The following is a 13,389-nucleotide window of genomic DNA, read 5'->3' as shown; positions in this document are numbered from 1 at the left end:
TGCAGATGATACTACTCTAATGGCAGAAAGTGAAGAGGAATTAAAAAGCCTCTTGAGGAGGGTGAAGGAGGAGAGTGAAAGAGCCAGTTTAAAACTAAATATTAAAAAAAAAAAAAAAAAAAACTAAGATAATGGCATCCAGTCCCATTATTCATGCACATAGAAGGGGGAAAGTAGTGACCAATTTCCTCCTCTTGGGCTTTAAAATCACTGTGGATGGTGAGTGCAACCATGAAATCAGAAGATGATTGCTTCTTGGCAAGAAATCTATGACAAACCTAAACAGTGTGTTGAAAATCAGAAACATTACTCTGCTGACAAAGGCCCGTATAGTCAAGGTTATGGTCTTCCCAGTGGTCACGTATGATTGTGTGAACTAGACCATAAATAAGGCAGAACACTGAAGAATTGATTCTTACAAACTGTGGTGCTGGAGAAGACACCTGCGAGTCCCTTGGACAGCAAGGAGATCAAACCAGTCAAATCTTAAGGGAGATCAAACCAGTCAATTCTTAAGGAAGATCAACCCTGAATATTCCCTGGAAGGACTGTTGCTGATGCTGAAGCTGAAGCTCCAGTATTTTGGTCATCTGATGTGAACAGATGACTCATTGGAAAAGTCCCTGATGCTGGGAAAGATTGAGGGCAGAAGGAGAAGAAGGTGTCAGAGAATGAGATGGCTGGATGGCATCACTAATGTAATGGGCATGAACTTGGGCAAACTTTGGGAGATAGTGAGGGACAGGGAGGCCTGTCATGCTGCAGTCCATGGGGTGGCAAAGAGTTGGACACAACTGGGCAACTGAAGAACACAATAATGAGTGATGCTGAGCATCTTTTCATGTGTTTTTGGCCATCTGTACGTCTTTGAAGAAATGTCTGTTTAGATTCTTTGCCAATTTTTTGATTGGTTTGTTTGTTTTTCTGATGTTGCACTGCATGAGATTAATCCTTTGTCAATCACTCCATTTGCAATTATTTTCTTCCATTCTGAAGACTGTCATTTCATCCTGTTCATAGTTTTCTTTCCTGTTCAAAGTTTTAAGTTTAACTAGGTCCCATTTTTAAAATTTTTCTTTTATTACTCTTACTCTATAAGGTGGATCAAAGAGAATCTTGTTACAGTTCATGTCAAAGAGTGTTCTGCCTATGTTTTTCTCTATGAGTTTTACAGTTTCTTGTCTTACATTTAAGTTTTTGATCCATTTTGAGCTTATTTTTGTGTGTTTTGTTCAAAAGTGTTCTAACTTCATTTCTTTACCTGTAGTTGTCCAGTTTTCCTAGCACCACTTATTGAGGCTCTCTTTTCTCCATTGTATATTATTGCCTCTGTCAAAGTGCCCATAGGTGTGTGGGTATATCTCTGGGCTTTCTGTCTCGTTCCATTGATCTATATTTATGCTTTTGTGCTAGTACCATACTATCTTGATGACTGTAGCTTTTAGTATAGTCTGCCACCAAGAAGGTTGATTCTATTTTTTCTCTCATGATTGCTTTGGCTATCTGGGGTCTTTTGTGTTTCCATAAAAATTGTAAAAATTTTTTATTCCAGTTCTGTGAAAACAAGATGACCTAAAACCTATGGGATATAGCAAAAGCAGTTCTAAAATGGAAGTTTATAGCAATACAATCCTACCTCACAAAATAAGAAAAACATCAAATAAACTACCTAACTTTACAACTAAAGCAACTAGGAAAAGATGAACAAAGCCCTCCCCATACACTTAGTAGAAGGAAGGAAATCATAAACATCAGAGCATAAATAAATGGAAAAAAAATAAAGAAAGTAGTAGGAAAGGTAAATAAAAGGAAAAACTGGTTCTTTGAGAAGATAAACAAAAGCCATTAGCTAGACTCATGAGGAAAAAAGGGAAAATACTTAAATTAATAAAATTAGAGATGGAAAGGGAGAAGTTATTATAGAACAATGGAAAAATACAAAGATCATTTAAGAGACTACTACAAGAATCCATATGCCTCTAAAATGGAAAACTTGGAAGAAATGGATAAATTCTTAGATAAGTACAACATTCCAATAATGAGTGATGTAGAAATAGGAATCTGGAGCAGACCAATCACAAGCACAGAAAATGAAACTGAGATTAAAAAATATTCCAACAAACAGAAGCCCAGGGCTGGATGGTTTCACAGGTGAATTCTATCAAACACTTAAAGAAGAGCTAACACATGTCTTTCTCAAACTCTTCCAAGAAGTTCCAAACTCATTGTACCATTGTGATGGTAATCACCCTGATACCACAACCAGATGACAATATCACAAAAAATAAAATTATATGCCAATATCACTGATGAATATAGATACAAAAATTTTAAACAGAATACTAGCAAACAATCAAACACAACATTAAAAGACTCATACACTCTAATCAAGTGGGATTTATCCCAGGAAATCATGGATTTTTCAATATATGCAAATCAGTAAATGTGATACACCATATCAACAAAGTGAAAGATAAAAACCATGTGATCATCTCAAAAGATGCAGAAAAACTTTTGACAAAGTTCAACATCTAGTTCAACATCTATTTATGATAAAAACTGTAAAAAATGGGCATAGAAGGAACCTACCTCACACAATAAAGTTCATACACAACAAACCCACAGCAAACACTATTCTCCTTGGTGAAAAATGGAAAGTATTATCTCTAAAATCAGAATCAAGAGAAGGGTGCCCTCTCTTGCCACTATTATTCAACATAGTTTTGGAATTCTTTGCCATGACAATCAGAGAAGGAAAAGAACGAAAGGAATTCAGATTGGAAAAGAACTAAAGATTCTCACTCTTTGCAGGTATCATGTTGAAAACCTTAAAAATGCCACCAGAAAATTACTAGAGCTAATCAATGAATTTAGTAAAATCATGGGATACAAAATTAATACGCAGAAATCCCTTGCATTCCTATAAACTAACAACAACAAAAAAAATCTTTTAGAGAAATTAAGAAAGCAATCTCTTTCACAATTGAAACAAAAAGACTAAAATTCCTAGGAATAAACCTACCTAAGAGGACAGAAGACCTGTAAGCAGAAAATTGTTAAGGCCTTCGTGAAACAAAGCAAAGGCAACCCCAACGGATGGAGAGATATATCATGTTTTTGAATTGGAAAATCAATACTGTGAAAATGACTATACTACCCAAAGCAATCTACAGATTCAAAGCAGTCCCTATCAAATTACCAATGGGATTTTTCACAGAACTAGAACAAATAATTTCCCAATTTGTATGCTTGTGCTTTCAAACTTTTCCCCCTGTAATTGATTTACAACATTATAACATTGTCATCAGAAAAGATGCTTGATATGGTTTCAATTTTCCTACGTTTACTGAATCTTTGTTTGTGGACTAAGATGCGATCTATCCTGATAAATGGAGAATATTCCATGTGCACTTTAGAATAAAGTGTATTCTGCTGATGTATAACAAAACCAATACAATATTGTAAAGTAAAATTTGAGATAATATAAATTTATTACTTGTTTACTTATACTGTTATTTATTTTTAAAAATTAATTTATTTGTTTTAATTGGAGGCTAATTACTTTACAATATTGTGGTGGTTTGATGGAATGTCCAATTGGTGTAATTATTAGTCACTATGCCAGTCTCTTTGTGACCCCATGAACTGTAGCATGCCAGGCTTTTCTGTCCTTCACTATCTCCTGTAGTTTGCTCAAACTCATGTCCACTGAGTCTTTGATGCTATCCAACCATCTCATCCTCTGCTACCTCCTTCTCCTTTTGCCTTCAATCTTTCTAGTATCGGGGCCTTTCCAATGAATCAGCTCTTCTCATCAGGTGGCCAAAATAATGGAGCTTCAGCTTCAGTACCAATCCATTCAATAAACTGTCAGAGTTGATTTCCTTTAGGACTGACCATTTTGATCTCCTTGCAGTCCAAGGGCCTCTCAGCAGAATCAGAAGCATCAATTCTTCAGCACTCAGACTTCTTTATGGACCAACTGTCACATCTATACATGACAATGGAAAAATCATAGTTTTGACTATACTGACCTTTGTCAGCAAAGTGATGTCTCTATTTTTTTTTTTAATTGTAGTGACAAAGCTTTCCTTCCAAGGAACAAGTGTTTTTGTTAACTTCATGGCTGCAGTCACTGTCTGCAATGATTTTGGAGCCAAAGAAAATAAAATTTGTCACTGCTTCCACATTTTGCCCTTCTAGTTGCCATGAACTGATGGAACCAGATGCCGAGATCTTACTTTTTTGAGTGTTGAATTTCAAGCCAGTCTTTTCACTCTCCTCTTTCACCCTCATCAGTAGGTCCTTTAGTTCCTCTTCACTTTCTGCCATTAGAGTGGTATCATTTACATATCAGCTTGTTGATATTTCTCCTGGCAATCTTGATTCCAGCTTGTGCTTCAACCAGCCTGGCATTTTGCATGATGTACTCTGCATATAAGTTAAATAAGCAGGCTGATAATATACAGGCTTGTTGTACTCCTCTCCCAATTTGGAACCAGTTAGTTGTTCCATGTACGGTTCTACCTGTTGCTTCCTGACCTGCAAACATGTTTCTTAGGAGGCAGGTAAGGTGGTCTGGCATTCCCATCTCTTTAAGAATTTTCCAGTTTGTTGTGACACAAAATGTCAAAATCTTTAGCATAGTCAATGAAGCAGAGTCGATTGCTTTGCCTATGATCCAATGGAGGTTGACAGTTTGATTTCTTATTCCTCTGCCTTTTTGAAATCCAGCCTGAACATCTGGAAGTTCTCAGTTCATGTACTGTTGAAGCCTGGCTTGGAGAATTTTGAGCATTTCTTTGCTAGCCTGTGAGATGAGTGCAATTGTGTAGTAATTTGAACATTCTTTAGAATTTCCTTTCTTTGGGATTGGAATGAAAACTGACCTTTCCCAGTGGTGTGGTCACTGCTGAGTTCCTCAAATTTGCTGGCATATTGAGTGCAGCACTTTAACAGCATTATCTTTTAGAATTTGAAACAGCTCAGCTGCAATTCCATCACCTCCAATAGCTTTGTTCTTAGTAATGCTTCATAAGGCCCGCTTGACTTCACACTCCAGGATGTCTGGCTCTAGGTGAGTGACCACACCATCATGGTTATCTGGGTCATTAAGACCGTTTTGGGTTTTTTTTTTTTTTTTTTCGTAGTTCTTCTGTGTATTCTTGCTACTTCTTCTTAACCTCTTCTGTTTCTGTTATGTCCTCACCATTTCTATTCTTTATCATGCCCATCCTTACATGAAATATTCTCTTGATATCTCCAATTCTTTTGAAGACATCTATAGTCATCTATACCAGACCACCTGATCTGCCTCTTGAGAAATTTGTATGCAGGTCAGGAAGCAACAGTTAGAACTGGACATGGAACAACAGACTGCTTCCAAATAGGAAAAGGAGTAGGCCAAGGCTGTATATTGTCACCCTGCTTATTTAACTTATATGCAGAGTACATCATGAGAAATGCTGGACTGGAAGAAGCACAAGCTGGAATCAAGATTGCCAGGAGAAATATCAATAACCTCAGATATGCAAACGACACCACCCTTATGGCAGAAAGTGAAGAAGAACTAAAGAGCCTCGTGATGAAAGAGAAAGTGGAGAGTGAAAAAGTTGGCTTAAAGCTCAACATTCAGAAAACTAAGATCATGGCCTCTGGTCTCATCACTTCATGGCAAATAGATGGGGAAACAGTGGAAATAGTGGCTGACTTTATGTTTCTGGGCTCCAAAACCACTGCAGATGGTGATTGCAGCCATGAAATTAAAAGACGCTTACTCCTTGGAAGGAAAGTTATGACCAACCTAGACAGCATATTAAAATGCAGAGACATTACTTTGCCAACAAAGGTCCGTCTAGTCAAGGCTACGGTTTTTCCAGTGGTCATGTATGGATGTGAGAGTTGGATTATAAAGAAAGCTGAGTGCCAAAGAATTGATGCTTTTGAACTGTAGTGTTGGAGAAGACTCTTGAGAGTCTCTTGGACTGTGAGGAGCACCATGCAGTCTATCCTAAAGGAGATCAGTCCTAGGTGTTCATTGGAAGGACTGATGTTGAAGCTGAAACTCTAATACTTTGGTCACCTGATGCGAAGAGCTGACTCATTGGAAAAGACCCTGATGCTGGGAAAGATTGAGGGCAGCAGGAGAAGGGGACGACAGAGGATGAGATGGTTCGATGGCATCACCGACTCAATGGACATGTGTTTGGGTGGACTCCGAGAGCTGGTGATGGACAGGGAGGCCTGGCGTGCTGCGGTTCATGGGGTCGCAAAGAATCGGACATGATTGAGTGACTGAACTGAACTGAGCTGTTAGAAGGTATTGTAAGTCTTTATTGAACCAGTCAAATTCAGCTTCTTCAGCATCAGTGGTTGTAGCATAGACTTGGATTAGTGTGATGTTGAATGGTTTGTGTTGGAAACTAACTGATCATTCTGGTTTTTTTTTCTGAGATTGCACCCAAATACTGCCTTTCAGGCTCTTTTGTTGACAATGAGGGCTACTGCAGTTCTTCTAAGGAATTCTTTCCCATAGTACTATGGGCATAGTACATATGATGGTCATCTAAACTAAATTCTTCCATTTTTGTCCACTTCAGTTCACTGATTCCTAAGATGTCAATGTTCACTCTTGCCATCTCTTACTTGACTACATCCAGTTTCCTTTGATTCAAGGACTTAACATTCCAGATTGTTATGCAATACTGTTCTTACAGCATCACACTTTCATCATCAGACACATCCACAGCTGAGCGTTGTTTCTGCTTTGTCCCATCTACTTCATTATTTCTCAAGCTACTTGTGATTGCCCTCTGCTTGTCTCCAGTAGCATATTCGACACCTTCCATACTAGGGGTCTCATCTTCTGGCATCACATCTTTTGGGGTTTTGTTACTGTCCATGAGGGTTCTCCAGTCAAGAGTACTGCAGCAGGTTACCATTTTCTTCTCTAGGGAATCACATTTTGTCAGAACTCTTCACTATGTCCTGTCCATCTTGGGTGTCCCTGCATGGCATGTCTCATAGCTTCATTGAGTTATGCAAGCCCCTTCACCACAACAAGGTTGTGATCCATGGAGGTGGAATGTCAATAAATATTAAGTAATTATATCTGATTATTGTGTCATTTAAGGCTTGTGTTTATTGATTTCTCTGTCTGGATGATCTGTCTATTGGTTTCTGTGGGGTGTTAAAGTTACCACTATTATTGTTGATGTCCCCTTTTATGGCTGTTAGCTTTTTTCTTTTTTTTTTTTTTTTTTTTTTTTGTTTTGTTTTGTTTTTAGGTATTTATTTATTTATTTTTTTTTTATTTATTTATTTTTTTTTTTAAATTTTATTTATTTTTAAACTTTACATAACTGTATTAGATTTGCCAAATATCAAAATGAATCCGCCACAGGTATACATGTGTTCCCCATCCTGAACCCCCCTCCCTCCTCCCTCCCCATTCCATCCCTCTGGGTCGTCCCAGTGCACCAGCCCCAAGCATCCAGTATCGTGCATCGAACCTGGACTGGCAACTCATTTCATACATGATATTTTACATGTTTCAATGCCATTCTCCCAAATCTTCCCACCCTCTCCCTCTCCCGCAGAGTCCATAAGACTGTTCTATACATCAGTGTCTCTTTTGCTGTCTCGTACACAGGGTTATTGTTACCATCTTTCTAAATTCCATATATATGCGTTAGTACACTGTATTGGTGTTTTTCTTTCTGGCTTACTTCACTCTGTATAATAGGCTCCAGTTTCATCCACCTCATTAGAACTGATTCAAATGTATTCTTTTTAATGGCTGAATAATACTCCATTGTGTATATGTACCACAGCTTTCTTATCCATTCATCTGCTGATGGACATCTAGGTTTTTTCTTATATATTGAGGTTCTTATATGTTTACAATTTTTATATCTTGTTGTATTGGTCCCTTGATCATTATGTAGTGTCCTTCCTCATCTCTTGTAACAGTCTTTATCTTAAAGTCACTTTTGTCTCCTACGAGTATTGCTACGCCAGCTTTCTCCTTATTCTCATTTGCATGGAATACCTTTTTCCTTCCTCTTTCCTTCAGTCTATATGTGTCCCTAGATCTGAAGTGGGTCCATTGTAGACAGCATATATACAGCTCTTGTTTTTGTGTCCTTTAGCCTGTCTATGTCTTTTGGTTGCAGCATTTAATCTATTTAAATTTCAGGTAATTTTCAGTATATGTTTATTATATGTTATTATTTAATATATAGTGATAATTATCTTAAATGTAAATGGATTTAATGCTTCAACCAAAAATATATGTTCTTATTGCCACTTTGTTACTTGTTTTGAATTTGTGTTTGTAGGTCTTTTATCTCCCCTTCTTCTTTTGTTATCTTCTCATGTGATTTGATTAGTATCTTTGGTTTTGTGTTTAGATTGCCTTTTCTTTTTCTTTTGTGTATCTGTTGTATTTTTTTGTTTGTTTGTTTGCTGGTCCCATGAATTTTCTGTTACAGCAGTCTATATGTGTACAAGGTTGTTTTACATTGCTGATCACTTTCTTGCCTAGAAAAGTTCCTTTAGCTTTTGTTTTAGAGCTTGTTTGGTTGTCCTGAATTCTCTTAGCTATTGTTTGTCTGTAAAGGTTTTAATTTCTCCCTCAAATTTGAGTGAGAGCCTTGCTGGGTAGAATATCCTTGGTTGTAGATTCTTGCCTTTCATCACTTTAAACATATCATGTTACTGACTTCTGGCCCAAAGACTTTCTTCTGAAAAATCAGCTGACAATCTTATAGGGAGTATTTTGTATGTTATTTGTTGTTTTTCTCTTGTTCTAATTTTTTTTCTTTGTCTTTACTTTTGTCAGTTTGATTACTATGTGTCTCTGCATGTTCCTCCTTGAGTTTATCCTGTATGGAGTTCTTTGTGCTTCCTGGATTTGAGTGTTTCCTTTCTCATATTAAGGTATTTTTCAGCCATAATATCTTCACATATTTTCTCAGGCCCTTTCTCTTTCTCTTCTCCTTCTGGGACTTCTATAATGTGAATGTTTGTGCATTTAGTATTGTCCCAGATGTCTCTGAAGTTGTCCTCATTTCTTTTCATTCTTTTTTCTTTATTTTGTCCTGTGGCAGTGATTTTCATCACTCTGTCTTCCAGCTCACTCATTTGTTCCTCTGCCTACGTTTTTCTGCTATCGATTTCTTCCAGTGTATTTTTCACTTCAGTCATTGTATCATTCATCTGTGTTTGTTTGTTCTTTAAATCTTCTAGCTCCTTATTAAACATTTCTTGTATCTTCTAAATCTATTCCTCTGTGCTTTTTTAGGAATGTTTCTAATTATGAATTAAATTTCTTGAAGAGATACATGGCTATTCATTTTATCTATTTCTTTTTGTATTGGCAATGATAGCTTGTGCCTTGCTATCATAGGATTCATCTGTTTCACCTAAGTTTTCAAATTTTTGCATGCAAAGTTTTCATAATATTCCCTTGTCATATTTTTAATTTCTCTTGAGTCTACATTGTTGTCTCCTATTTCATTCCTGATGTTGTAATTAGTGTAAACCTTTTCCTTTTTCTCTTTGACTATATTTTGGGTGTGTTTTATTTTTAACAGCTTTATTGAGGTATAATTGATATACAAAGACCTGCATATATTTACTGCATGCAATTTGATATGTTTGGACGTACGCAAACACTTGTGATGTCATCACTACAATCAAGGTAATAGACATATCCAAGACTTCTGAAGTGTTCTTGCGTTCTTTTATCTCTTTTTGCTTTTTGAAGTAGGAAGACTTAGCCTGAGATCTACCTTTTTAAGAAACTTTGAAGTGCACAATTCCATACTGTTAACCAGGGGTACTATGTTATACAGCAGATCTCTAAAGTTTATCCATCCTGCACAACCAATTCTTTAATACCCTTTGAAAAATTACCACCCATTTTCCCTAACCCTTAGCCCCCAGCAATCCATATCATAATCTTTGCCTGTATGAACTTTACTATTTTAGAAACCTCATATAAGTGAGGTTTGTCACTTAAATGTCCTTCAGTGTTAGTCCTTCTGTGACTGGCTTATTTCACTTAGCATAGTGTCCTCAGAGTTCATCCATATTGTTTCAAATGGCAGAATTTCCTCTTTTTTAAGTGGAATAATGTTCCATTGTATGTATATATCACATTTTGTTTATCCATTCACCTGTGATGCTTGGGTTGTCTTTCTATCTTGACTATTGTAAATAACATTTCAATGAATATGGGAATACATATTTGGGAATCACTTTGAGATTCTGATTTCAGTTCTTTCGGATACATTCCCAGAAGTGGGATTGCTGGATCGTATGGTTGTCCCAGCTTTAATTTTCTGAGGACATCCATACTCATGATACAGATATCTTTTTGCAATAGATTTTTACCTTGATTCCATTTTGGTTAGACAGCATTTGTTATATGACTTCAATACTCTTAAATTTGTTAAACTTTGTTTCATGACAGAGAACATGGTTCATTTGGGGGTAAATATTTCATGTACACTTGAAAAGAATTTGTATTTCTCTCTCATTGGGTAGCATGCTCTATAAACATCAGATTAAGTTGGTGAATAGTCCTTTTTAAAATATATATATATTTATTTTAAAAATTTGTATTGGAGGATATTTACTTTACAGTGTCGTGCTGGTTTCTGCCATACATCAACATGAATCAGTCACAGGTATACATATGTCTCTTCCTTTGCAAAACTCTCTCCCATCTCCCACCCCATCCACCCCTCCCCCAGGTTGTCACAGAGCACTGGGTTGAGCTCCCTTTGTCACACAGCAAACACCCACTGGCTATCTATTTTACATATGGTAAAGTATATGTTTCAATGCTACTCTCTCAGTTTGTCCCACCCTCTCCCTCCCACACTATATCCACAAGTCTGTTTTCTATGTCTGGGTTTCCACTGCTGCCCTGCAAATATGTCCATCAATACCATTTTTCTAGATTCCATGCACATGTGTTAATATACAATATTTGTCTTTCTCTTTCTGACTTACTTCACTCTGTACAATAGGCTCTAGGACCATCCACCTCATTAGGACTGACTCAAATGCCTTCCTTTTTAAAGCTGAGTAACATTCTATTGTATATATGTTCCACAATTTCTGTATCCATTCATCTGTCAGTGGACATCTAGGTTGTTTCCATGTCCTAGGTTTTGTAAAAAGTTTTGTAATGAACATTGGGGTACATGTATCGGTTTCAATTATGGTCTTCTCAGGGTATATGCCCAGTAGTAGGATTGTTGGATCTCCAAAATATAAGAGCAGCTCATGTAGCTCAATACCAGAATAAAAACAACCCAACCAAAAAGCGGGCAGAAGATCTAAACAGACATTTCTCCAAGGAAGACATACAGATGGCAAACAAAAAAATAAAAAGATATTCAACATAGCTTATTATTCAGTTCAGTTTAGTGCAGTCGCTCAGTCGTGTCCGACTCTTTGCGACCCCATGAATCAACAGCACACCAGGCCTCCCTGTCCATCACCAACTCCCAGAGTTCACTCAGACTCACGTCCATCGAGTCAGTGATGCCATCCAGCCATCTCATCCTTTCTCGTTCCCTTCTCCTTCCACCCCCAGCCCCTCCCAGCATCAGAGTCTTTTCCAAAGAGTCAGCTCTTCGCATGAGGTGGCCAAAGTACTGGAGTTTCAGCTTTAGCATCATTCCTTCCAAAGAAATCCCAGGGCTGATCTCCTTCCGAATGGACTGGTTGGATCTCCTTGCAGTCCAAGGGACTCTCAAGAGCCTTCTCCATCACCACAGTTCAAAAGCATCAATTCTTTGGCCCTCAGCTTTCTTCACAGTCCAACTCTCACATCCATACATGACCACAGGAAAAACCATAGCCTTGACTAGACAGACTTTTGTTGGCAAAGTAATGTCTCTACTTTTCAATATGCTATCTAGGTTGGCCATAACTTTCCTTCCAAGGAGTAAGCGTCTTTTAATTGCATTGCTGCAGTCACCATCTGCAGTGATTTTGGAGTCCCCCAAAATAAAGTCTGACACTGTGTCCACTGTTTCCCCATCTATTTCCAATGAAGTGATGGGACCAGATGCCATGATCTTCGTTTTCTGAATGTTGAGCTTTAAGCCAACTTTTTCACTCTCCACTTTCACTTTCATCAAGAGGCTTTTTAGTTCCTCTTCACTTTCTGCCAAAAGGGTGGTGTCATCTGCATATCTGAAGTTAATGATATTTCTCCCGGCAATCTTGATTCCAGCTTGTGCTTCTTCCAGCCCAGCGTTTCTCATGATGTACTCTGAATAGATGTTAAATAAGCAGGGTGACAATATACAGCCTTGGCCTACACCTTTTCCTATTTGGAAGCAGTCTGTTGTTCCATGTCCAGTTCTAGCTGTTGCTTCCTGACCTGCATATAGGTTTCTCAAGTGGCAGGTCAGGTGGTCCAGTATTCCCATCTCTTTCAGAATTTTCCACAGTTTATTGTGATCCACACAGTCAAAGGCTTTGGCATAGTCAATAAAGCAGAAATAGATGTTTTTTTTACTGGAACTCTCTTGCTTTTTCCATTATCTAGTGGATGTTGGCAATTTGATCTCTGGTTCCTCTGCCTTTTCTCAAACCAGCTTGAACATCTGGATGTTCACGGTTCACATATTGCTGAAGCCAGGCTTGGAGAATTTTGAGCATTACTTTACTAGCGTGTGAGATGAGTGCAGTTGTGAGTAGTCTGAGCATTCTTTGGTGTTGCTTTTCTTTGGGATTGGAATGAAAACTGACCTTTTCCAGTCCCATGGCCACTGCTGAGTTTTCCAAATTTGCTGTCCTATTGAGTGCAGCACTTTCACAGCATCATCTTTCAGGATTTGAAATAGCTCAACTGGAATTCCATCACCTCCACTAGCTTCGTTCGTAGTGATGCTTTCTAAGGCCCACTTGACTTCACATTCCAGGATGTCTGGCTCTAGGTGAGTGATCACATCATCGTGATTATCTTGGTCTTGAAGATCTTTTTTGTACAGTTCTTCTGTGTATTCCTGCCACCTCTCCTTAACATATTCTTCTTCTGTTAGGTCCATGCCACGTCTGTCCTTTATCGAGTCCATCTTTGCAGGAAATGCTCCCTTGGTATCTCTAATTTTCTTGAAGAGATCTCTAGTCTTTCCCATTCTGTTGTTTTCCTCTATTTCTTTGCATTGATCACTGAGGAAGGCTTTGTTACCTTTTCTTGGTATTCTTTGGAACTCTGCAATCAGATGCTTATATCTTTCCTTTTCCCCTTTGCTTTTTATTTCTCTTCTTTTCACAGTGATTTGTAAGGCCTCTTCAGACAGCCATCTTGCATTTTTGCATTTCTTTTCCATGGGGATGGTCTTGATCCCTGTCTCCTGT

Source organism: Bubalus bubalis, chromosome X (genome assembly GCF_019923935.1).
Source record: "Bubalus bubalis isolate 160015118507 breed Murrah chromosome X, NDDB_SH_1, whole genome shotgun sequence".
In the NCBI taxonomy this organism is placed as follows: Eukaryota; Metazoa; Chordata; class Mammalia; order Artiodactyla; family Bovidae; genus Bubalus; species Bubalus bubalis.
This window is presented reverse-complemented; position numbering follows the sequence as displayed.